An 11,081-nucleotide genomic window follows, 5' to 3' on the forward strand; every position below is an offset into this window, starting at 1 on the left:
CATTGATTGCATGACAACTTTAGACAAAAGAGAATCAGTTGGCTCACCGCGTTTCTCGTGTCCAGATAAATCAGACAGGCAGCCTCCAGAAGATGCAGGTGAAACCGCCATTTGAGACGACGCAATGCGGGAGGATGAAGAATCAGGAGCAGGCTCCTTAGCAAAAAACTGTTAATTTCGCCGGAGATCCAGTTTTCCTGCCCTTTCCTCGAGGCATACTAAAGCCAGGACGCTGGGGCAGGTAATGTATCTGAAAGAATGCAGATCAAGCCGGTTTGTGCCACTATTTGAGGAGATGAAGACGGAGCTCAAACTTCAAGCGACCGGCACCATCGGCAGTCAAGCCACGCCCCCCCCCCCCTCTTATGTGTTTTGAAACCCCTCCTTGCTTTGGCTTACAAATACTGATGCAAAATACTGACATAGGCCACTTTCACACGGCTGTATTCTGGTCAGTATTTTACATCAGTATTTGGAAGCCAAAATCAGGAATACTAAATAAATATAAAAAGTGTAATGGAAAGAGTTGTACCTCTTCCATGTTTTGGACCAAGTCCTGGTTTTCGCTTCCAAATATTGATGAAAAATGCTGACCGGAATACTGCCATGTGAAAGTGGTCTTAGGCCAGATTCACACGAACGTTGCGTTTTTGCGCGCGCAAACAACGCAGCGTTTTGCGAGCGCAAAAACCATTTGACAGCTGCGTGTGTCATGCGTGTCTGATGCGCGGCTGCGTGATTTTCGCGCAGCCGGCATCATAGAGATGAGGCTTGTCAACGCCCGTCACTGTCCAAGGTGCTGAAAGAGCTAAATCTTTCAGCACCCTCGACAGTGAATGCCGAACACAACAGCGAAAAACCTGTAAAAAAAAAAGATAAAGTTCCTACTTACCGAGAACTTCCCGGCCGTTGCCTTGGTGACGCGTCCTTGGTGACGCGTCCTTGGTGACGCGCCTCTCTTGACATCGGGCCCCACCTCCCTGGATGACGCAGCAGTCCAAGTGACCGCTGCAGCCTGTGATTGGCTGCAGCCTGTGCTTGGCCTGTGATTGGCTGGAGCTGTCACTTGAACTGGAGTGTCATCCCGGGAGGTCGGACTGCAGGAAGGAGACAGGAGTAATCGGTAAGTTAGAACTTCGGTTTTTTTTTACAGGTTAATGTATTTTGGGATCGCAAGTCACTGTCCATGGTGCTGAAACAGTTTAACTCTTTCAGCACCATGGACAGTGACTATCTCCTGACGTCGCGTACCGATAATTTTTTTGCCGGGATCGGCCAAAACGAGTTTGGCCGACCCCGGTGAAGTTCGGTACGCTTGTCCGGCTTCGCTCATCGCAAAGACACTCCGTTTGGATGTTCGGAAACAGAAAAGCACGTGGTGCTTTTCGGTTTTCATTCATCCTTTTCACTGCTGTTGCGCGAATCACGCTCGTCCCACGGAAGTGCTTCCGTGTGGTGCGCGTGATTTTCACGCACCCATTGACTTCAATGGGTGCGTGATGCGCGAAATACGCAGAGTTATTGAACCTGTCGCGCTTTTTGCGCAGCAGACAAACGCTGCGCAAAAAGCACGGACTGTCTGTACTGCCCCATAGACTTGTATTGGTCCATGCGTGCCGCGTGAAAACCACGCGGCCCGCACGGACCGAATACACGCTCGTGTGAATCCCCCCTTAGTCTCATTAGAAATTTAGTAATAGGCTGCTTTCACATGGCAGTTTTAGGTCAGTGTTTTGCTTCAGCATTTGTATACCAAAACTAGGAGTGGAACCTATACAGAAAAACATTTAATGAAATTATTTGCACCTCTTTTGTGTGTTTGGATTCACTCCTAGTTTGGGCTTACAAATACTGACGGAAAATACTGACCAAAATGCGCTTGACCGTAGTTTTTATCCCCAATTACAGATCCATAGTTGCGGATAAAATACTGACACATTCATTTCTATCGGCAAAGGACACCTTCCCATATATTTACGGGTGTGTCCGGGCCATAGAAATGAGCCACAAAAAATACATGTCCTATTTTTCGCATTTACAGACAGTGCTCCTATACTTATTACTGTGAGGAGGGTCGGCAAATGTGATTGAAACTCCGCGGCCCGTCTGTGCAGTATTTACTGACTGTAAATACTGCACGGTCGTGTGCAATAGGCCTTAAGATATAAATTATATATTTTACAGAATAATCTCTGCATGATAAAGCTGCACATGTAGATGAATTATATTTCAACTTAGTTAACTGTTGTAAAACTAAAATTTACCAGTAAAAAGCTAATTATTCACAAAGAAGGTAAATACACAGACTTCATATTAATAATAAATTACACATTTACAATAAATATATAGTATGTTTTTTTAATGAGTGTAGGTTTCCCAGTCCGGACATAAAAGGCAGTCAAGGAACAAACATCTTTTAACAATTATTGCTCACTTTCGACATTAGGTGATAATTATTATTGATTACTTATTTTCATCTGAACACATCGGTAACCTCTGCCATCTTTTTAAGATTCATGACACAAGGAAATAGAACAGGGCTTGGTGCTGTCGCAAGTGACCAATAACAGACCAAGCATGAATAACCTTTTAATTGTAGGCAATTATATACTTCTATACTGCATAGTCTCAATTATTTTCAAACAGTTATATAAAGCATTATTTTTCTGCTGGAATCCTACATCTTACAAAAGTTTTCCATACGCTATATTTTTATACTGGATAAATATATTATCAGTAAAATAGTATATCAATATGAAGGCTGCACAGTCGTTTATATGCATTATTTTACAAAATCATAACAAGCAGATTTCAGCCTCTAACAGAGATTTCATTCTTTCAGGGAATACAGTGCAGCCACGAAGCTTGGTAATGTGACTGGATACAAGATTTAAAGGGAACCTGTCACATTGATCATACAGTATGATCTTCTAGCATCATGTAATTAGGGTTGTCACGATACCAGAATTTGGACTTTAAGGCTACGTTCACACAGGGTGGATACGCTGCGTAAAAGCACAGAGCGTATCTGCCATGGGCGCCGCAGTGAATTCCGGCCGAAAAACCGCACCAAATTGTGGTGCAGTTATTCAGGCGGAATGTCTTGTGCAGAAAACTGCAACTAGAAAAAAAACAAATGTTTGTTACTTGGAGACTAAACCCTCTGCTGTCCTGCCGGCGGCCTCTTGGGATGATGTTTTATGCTATGTGACCGCTGCAGCCTGTGATTGGCTTAAGCGGTCACATTGGATGAAATACAGAATTCTGGATAAGTATAAGATTATTTTTTCTTCTGAGTTGCATTTTTTGAGGCGGAATCGCTGTTTTTGCACCGCAAATATGAGCTCTTTGTTGCGGGTTTTACCTCCCCATTGCATTCAATGGGGAAAACCCTTAACAAATAAGCAGCGATTACGCAAATACAATTGACATGTTGTGGATTAAAAAAACGTAACACTGGTCAATTTCTAAGCATTTTTTCCGCTCATCATTTACGCAGCATGTGGATGAGAGTTGTTCAAATCTGATCCACTTTGCTACTACTGTACTGTGCTGCGGATTTTTCCACAACGAAATCCGTAGCGGAAAATCTGCAGTATTTATGCTTCGTGTGAACTTACAATGGGGCGTAGCTATGGGGGGGGCAGGTGGGGCATGTGCCCTGGGTGCAACTGGGTGAGAAGGTAGGTGGGGCGCTGCATCAGGAGTAGATACAATTAAATACTCCGGGAGCTGAATCCCCCCTGACATCACTATCTATATATGAACAGTGACGTCAGGGGCTCCTCCTCCAGGAGAGGAATCATACCTCCCAACCATCCCGGATGGCCTGGGGTATGCCCCGCAGTCAACTGTATCTGTGTCCGCAGGACGCAGATACAGTTGAATCTAATGCTGAAGCAAGGGACAGTCAGCTCCCTGCTTCAGCATTAGTTCAGAGCGGAGGAGCAGATGGAACTTCTCCGCTCGTCGAGGACTCCCCAGGCACAGCGCTGCTTTAAACGATGTGCCCGGGAAAGCTCTTGACGTCACTGTCCATTGATTATTTAAAAAAAAAAAATTTCAGACACCCTTTTAGAATTAATTGCCCAGCAGACCAACATTTATGCGGAACATTTTATCACCCAGAATCCCGACTCATTTTATGGGAGAGGCCAAAATTGGACTCCCACAAACGCAGTGGAATTGCAGAAGTTTTGGGGCTTATTTTTAAGTTTTGGTCTCATAAAAAAGCCCAGTATTAGAGACTATTGGTCCCCTGATATTTTATATAATACCCCCTTTACCGCATAGTAATGACAAGGATGCGATTCGAAGCCATCGTAAAGTTCCTTCATTACAATGATAATAGTCAGTGCCCACCCCCACAGGACTCAAATCTTGATAGGCTGTATAAAATAAGACCATTGATTGCCCACTACTCCCAAAGTTTTTCCCAAGTTTATACCCCCCAACAAAATATTTCGGTAGATAAATCATTGGTAAGCTTCAAGGGTAGACTGCACTTCAGGCAGTATCTACCCAATAAAAGAGCCCGGTACGGCATAAAACTGTACAAACTCTGTGAAAGTGCCACCAGTTACACTCACTCTTTTAGGGTTTATGAGGCTAAAGACTCCCATATAGATCCCCCAGAATGCCCCCCCTTCATAGGAATTAGTGGAAAGATCGTATGGGATCTTATCCATCCTTTACTTGGTAAAGGATATCTTTATCTAGATAACTTTTACAACAGTGTCCCATTGCTAAAAGTTCTGTCATCCAGTTCCACATTGGCGTGCGGAACAATCCGCAGAAATCAGAAGGGCCTCCCCAAAACTTTGCTGGGTCAGATCCTAAAATTAGGAGAGAGCAGAGCTGTCTGCAGTGACGATCTGCTCCTCCTGAAGTATAAGGATAAAAGGGGCGTCCTTATACTGACCAGCATTCACGACAGCAGAGGCAGCCTAGTCCCTGTATGCGGATCCACCACCCAAATTCCCAAACCTTATTGTGTACATGAGTACAACAAATATATGGGTGGCGTTGACCTGTCTGACCAGGTCATAAAACCGTACAGCGCCATGCGCAAGACCAAGGTATGGTATAAAAAGCTGTCTGTGCATCTTACACAGATGGCTTTATACAACACCTTTGTCCTCTGCAGATATGCCGGCAGTGGGGATACGTTCCTGCAATTTCAGGAAAAGGTCATGAAGTCCCTAATATTTGCTGACCAGGTAGGAGAGGGCAGTTCATCTGGTTCTTCCATCAGCAGGAGAATTCCCAGCCAGCATTTCCCCACAGAAATCCCCCCCACTGAAAAAAAACCAGAAACCCCCAAGTAAATGCCGTGTGTGCGCCAAAGCGAGGCATTCGTAAGGACACCACATACCATTGTGAGACGTGTCCCACAAATCCCGGCCTGTGTATGAAACAATGTTTCAAAATATACCATACCTCCTTTGATTTTTTATTTATTTATTCTTCATTCACCTATTCTGTCTCCCATATTGGCCATGACCAATTACTATTTTGTTTTTACTGACCAGCCCCATTTAAAATTTGTAAAAAAACACCTAAAACAAAACTACAAATTCTCACTATACCAAGGACCCGAGGGAGTGTCTGTCTCATCCAGGTTGCAAATCTGGGTGAGAGGAATAAATCCAGATGAGATTGGTTGTCTCAGCAAATCTTTTTTTGCTGAGGCCTTTGATTTATTTTTTGGGCTGGATTTTATGGAATGGTGGGTAGGTTGGTAGTGGGACCTGCCATTCCCTCTCCCCCTTAGCGGGTTTTCCAGGTTGCCCTCCTTAGTTACTAAAATTAAAGTATTTCTTATTATACCCCTAGATGAATACCTAGAGGGTTGTCACTTTACAATTAAAACATTCTCACTATACCCCTAGATGAATACGTAGAGGGTTGTCACTTCACAAATTAAAAATTCTCACTATACCCCTAGATGAATACCTTGAAAGGTGTTACATTACAATCCAAATCTTTTCACTATACTGCTAGATGAATTCTTTGAGGGATTTAGTTTCCTAAATGGGGTCACTTTTCTGGGTTTCTAATGTTTTGACACCCCAGATCCTCTGTTTTCATGACACAGGCCAGTAAATGCCATCGTAGTAAGCCTCAGATGTTGCATGGTGCTCTTTACCTTCTGAGCCCTGCCATGTGCTCAAACAGCAGTTTATCTCCACAAATGGGGTCACTTTTGGGGGGTTTCCACTGCACTGGTACCTTTACAAATGCGACATGGTGCAGAGAAATCAATCCAGCACTCCAAAAGCTAAATGGCGTGCCTTCCTTTCCGAGTCCTGCCGCTTACCCAAACAGCAGTTTATGTCCACATGTTTGGTATTTCCGTACTCTGGAGAAGTTGCTTTACAAATGTTGTGGTCCTTTTCCTCATTTATTTGTTGAAAAAATACAAAATTTTGAGGTAAAGCTACATCTTATTGGAAAATAATGTAATTTTTCATTTTCACTGCCCAATTCTAATGAAATCTATGAAACACCTGTGGGGTCAAAATGCTCACTACACCCCTAGATGAATTCCTTAAGAGGTGTAGTCTCCTAAATGTAGTCACTTTTGGGGGGTTTCCACTGTACTTGTACCTTAGGAGCTTTACAAATGCGACATGGTGCAGAGAAACCAATCCAGCAAAATCAGCGCTCCAAAAGCTAAATGGCGTGCCGTCCCTTCTGAGTCCTGCCGCTAGCCCAAACAGCAGTTTGTGACCACACATTTGGTATTTCCGTACTCCGGATAAGTTGCTTTACAAATGTTGGGGTGCTTTTCCTCATTTATTTGTTGAAAAAATACAAAATTTTGAGGTAAAGCTACATCTTATTGGAAAATAATGTAATTTTTACTGCCCAATTCTAATGAAATCTATGAAACACCTGTGGGGTCAAAATGCTCACTACACCCCTAGATGAATTCCTCAAGGGTGTAGTTTCCAAAATGGGGTATTTTTTTGGGGTGTTTCCTTTGTTTCGGCACCACAAGACCTCTTCTAACCTGACATGGTGCCTGAAATATAATCTAAGAAAAGGAAGGCCCTAAAATCCACTAGGTGCTCCTTTGCTTCTGAGGCCGGTGTTTTAGTCCATTAGTGCACTAGGGCCACATATGGGATATTCCTAAAAATGCAGAATCAGGGCAATAAATATTCAGTTGTGCTTCCCTGGTAAAAACCTTCAGTATTAGGGCATGACCACACATGGCGGAATTCCTCCGCAACTGTCCGCATCAATGCCGCACAGAATCTGCGTTGCAGATTCTGCAGCGGATCTGCACAAAATGTGCAGAAAATTGATGCGGACTGGCCGCTGCGGACTGCAGGAAAAGTGCTTCTCTTCTCCCTATTCAGTGCAGGATAGAGAGAAGGGACAGCACTTTCCCTAGTGAAAGTCAAAGAAATTCATACTTACCGCCCGTTGTCTTGGTGACGCGTCCTTCTTTCGGCATCCGGCCCGACCTCCCTGGATGACGCTCCAGTCCATGTGACCGCTGCAGCCTGTGCTTGGCCTGTGATTGGCTGCAGCCGTCACTTACACTGAAACGTCATCCTGGGAGGCCGGACTGGAGACAGACGCAGGGAGTTCTCGGTAAGTATGAACTTATATTTTTTTTTTACAGATACATGTATATTGAGATCGGTAGTCACTGTCCCGGGTGCAGAAACAGTTACTGCCGATCGCGTAACTCTTTCAGCACCCTGGACAGTGACTATTTACAGACGTCTCCTAGCAACGCTCCCGTCATTACGGGAGCCCCATTGACTTCCTCAGTCTGGCTGTAGACCTAGAAATACATAGGTCCAGCCAGAATGAAGAAATGTCATGGTAGTAAAAACAATACGCTCCGCAGCACACATAAGATCTGCGGACTTCATTGCGGAATTTTGACTCTCCATTGAAGTCAATGGAGAAATTCCGCCATGAGTCCGCAACCAGTCCGCCACTGCTCCGCAACAGACAGAGCATGCTGCGGACAACAAATTCCGCTCCGCAGCCTATGCTCCGCAGCGGAATTGTACGCATCGTGTAAACGAACACTGCTAAATTAAAGTGAAAGTCAATGGAGAAACGGCTCCGCTGCGGATTAACGCTGCGGAGTGTCCGCAGCGGAATTTAAGTGAAATTCCGCTATGTGTGAACCCGCCCTTACAGGAAAAATGAATTAAAATGGAATTTCTGCAAAAAAAATGAAATTTGTAAATTTCCCATTTACTTTGCTTTAATTCCTGTGAAACGCCTAAAGGGTTAAAAAAAACTTTCTGAATGTGGTTTTGAATACTTTGAGGGGTGCAGTTTTTAAAGTGGGGTGACTTGTGGGGGTTTATAATATATAAGGCCCTCAAAGCCACTTCACAACTGAACTGTTCCCTAAAAAAGTGGGCTTTTGAAATTTTCTTGAAAATGTGAGAAATTGCTGCTAAACTTATAAGCCTTGTAACGTCCTAGAAAAATAAAAGGATGTTCAAAAAAAGATGCCAATCTAAAGTAGACATATTGGAAATGTTAGCTAGTAACTATTTTGTGTGGTATTGTCAGGTCCGTATTTCACACCGAATAACCACCTCTGTAAATTGAAAGCTGAAGGCATGCCTGGAGAGAAGTACACCACACAAATGTCTGAGGTACAGCTTCAATGTCAGCCAGGAGGAACTGAACTTTATTCAGAACAAAGAAACACACACAGAGAAGACACATGCCCCTCCCTATAGATGTGGGACTTGCTTGAATCTCATTGGCTCTTCTGCTGTAAGTCTTCCTATACATTCGTCTGCACACTCCTCTTTGCATTCCAGGGGGCAGTGTCTTCCATAGGTGTGTCCGACATGAACAAAGAACTTGTTATATATATCAGTATATTACACAAAGAACTGAAATGTATATACATATGTGTGAGGATAATATATTTCAAACAATATACATAGTATTGATCCCTCACAGTATAACGGTCTCAGAAGCAGATACATTTGAATTTAGAAAATGCAAATTTCTTGCAAATTTTCTTTACATTTTGGTGTTTTTCACACAAAAATATTGAATATATATTGACCAAATTTTTTCACTAACATAAAGTACAATATGTCACGAGAAAACAATCTCAGAATCGCTTGGATAAGTAAAAGCATTCCCGAGTTATTACCACATAAAGTAACACACGTCAGATTTAAAAATGAGGCTCTGTCATTTGGTCCAAAAGTGGCTGCGTCCTTAAGGGGTTAAGGAAACAGCCAATTTTGGCATTGAGAACAAAACTATTTTTTTATTTTTTCTTCTTTGCATCTCGGCACTCATAACTCTTTTTGCTCGACGTAGCTGTATGAGAGTGTGGAGTTGTTCAGATTGCACCAGTTTTCTCAGGTGCTCAAAATAGGGTCCCAACCCAGTTGAAGAAATAGAAAGAATTGCATTCGGCACACTCTTGGAAATGTAAAGGGAATTGATTTTTATTTTTTTTTCGTAATGCCAGTGGCTATATGTGCACCGTTTCGGTCGTGAGACCTTTGTCGGGCACTGAGCCGTACTGGGGACTGGTTTAGTGTTATAGCTGGCGCTGAATCTAGAATGGCGGCTTGCCGCTCTAAGTGGCTGTATGAGAGTTTGTATATTGCGGGACTAGTTTTACTTTATGTAGGTGCCATGTTTTGGTACATTTACATTATTGTTTTTTTTGTTTTTTTTTATTATTTTGGCAAAAATGCATTAAAAAAAAGGAGTTTTGCTGTAGTTTTTTCATATGAAAAAAGGACGCAGATGCCAATAAGTCCTTTGACAGGGCAGGAAGGTATCTCCCTGCTCTGCAATAGGCTACAGGCTGTTCGGCCTGCAGCCTATCAGGTGTAGGGACAGCAGGCTGGCGTGATGACGCGGCGTTGTGGGGAAGCTTGTTCGTCACGGGAACGGGGCCTAGGTGAGTTCAATTTTGGTGTTTTGTTTGTTTTTGGGGCACTGTCCACAAGGGGGAGGTGGGGAGCTGTATGGCACTATCTACAAAGGGGAGGTGGATGCTGTATGGCAGTGTTTACAAGGGGAGGTGGGGGCACTGTCTACAATTGGGAGGTGGGGGGTTGTATAGCAGAATCTACAGGGGGCTGTATGGCACACTCTACAGGGGGCTGTATGGCACAATCTACACGGGGGCATTATCTACAAGGGGGTTGTAAAGGATCTGCCAGACACAGCTTCTGTGTCGACGCCCGTGGGTAATCAGTCTGCACCTGCTCCTAGGTCTGATAGAGTGACTCGATCTGCTACCACTCAGGCTGGTAGGCTCAGGAGTGGGAGAACCTATCACAGCCTGGCCAGACGGTTCTAGCTCCCGCCCTTGGCCTATTTATACCTTCATTTCCTGCTTGTCTTTGCCTGCGATTCTTTCCTGTTTCCTGGCTCTGCTGCTCCTGCTATTATTATTGACCTTGCTTAATTTGGACCCTGGCTTTACGGACTACGCTCCTGCTCTGCGTTTGGCACCTCGTACACTCCTGGTTTGACTCGGCTCGTTCACTACTCCTGTTGCTCACGGTGTTGCCTTGGGCAACTGCCCCATTTACCTTAGCTTCTGTGTATCCTTGTCTGTTTGTCTGTCGTACACATATTGAGCATAGGTACCGTCGCCCAGTTGTACGCCGTCGCCTAGGACGGGCCGTGCAAGTAGGCAGGGACTGAGTGGCGGGTAGATTAGTGCTCACCTGTCTGTCTCCCTACCCAGTCATCACAGGGGTGCTGTGTGTGGCACCCAGGGGAGGGGGACATTTTACTATGCGGGGCACTAAGGGGGCATTATACTGGGTGGGGGCACTAAAGGGGACATTATACTATGTGGGGCACTATAAAGGGCATTATAATGTGTGGGGGCACTAAAAAGGCCATTTTACTGGGCATTATACTTTTTTATGAGGCATTATTTTTATGATAGGGGTGGGTCGCAGAAAGAAAATTTTACACGGGATGCCATCTATCCTAAGGCCGGCCCTGACTGTGAGTGATTCAGGTCTAAGCGCACTATACAGCTGCTCTGTATACAGAATACAAAGCAGCTGTATCTCAAAAAGTAAAAATAATTTTGAACA

This window comes from Rhinoderma darwinii, chromosome 3, assembly GCF_050947455.1.
Source record: "Rhinoderma darwinii isolate aRhiDar2 chromosome 3, aRhiDar2.hap1, whole genome shotgun sequence".
In the NCBI taxonomy this organism is placed as follows: Eukaryota; Metazoa; Chordata; class Amphibia; order Anura; family Rhinodermatidae; genus Rhinoderma; species Rhinoderma darwinii.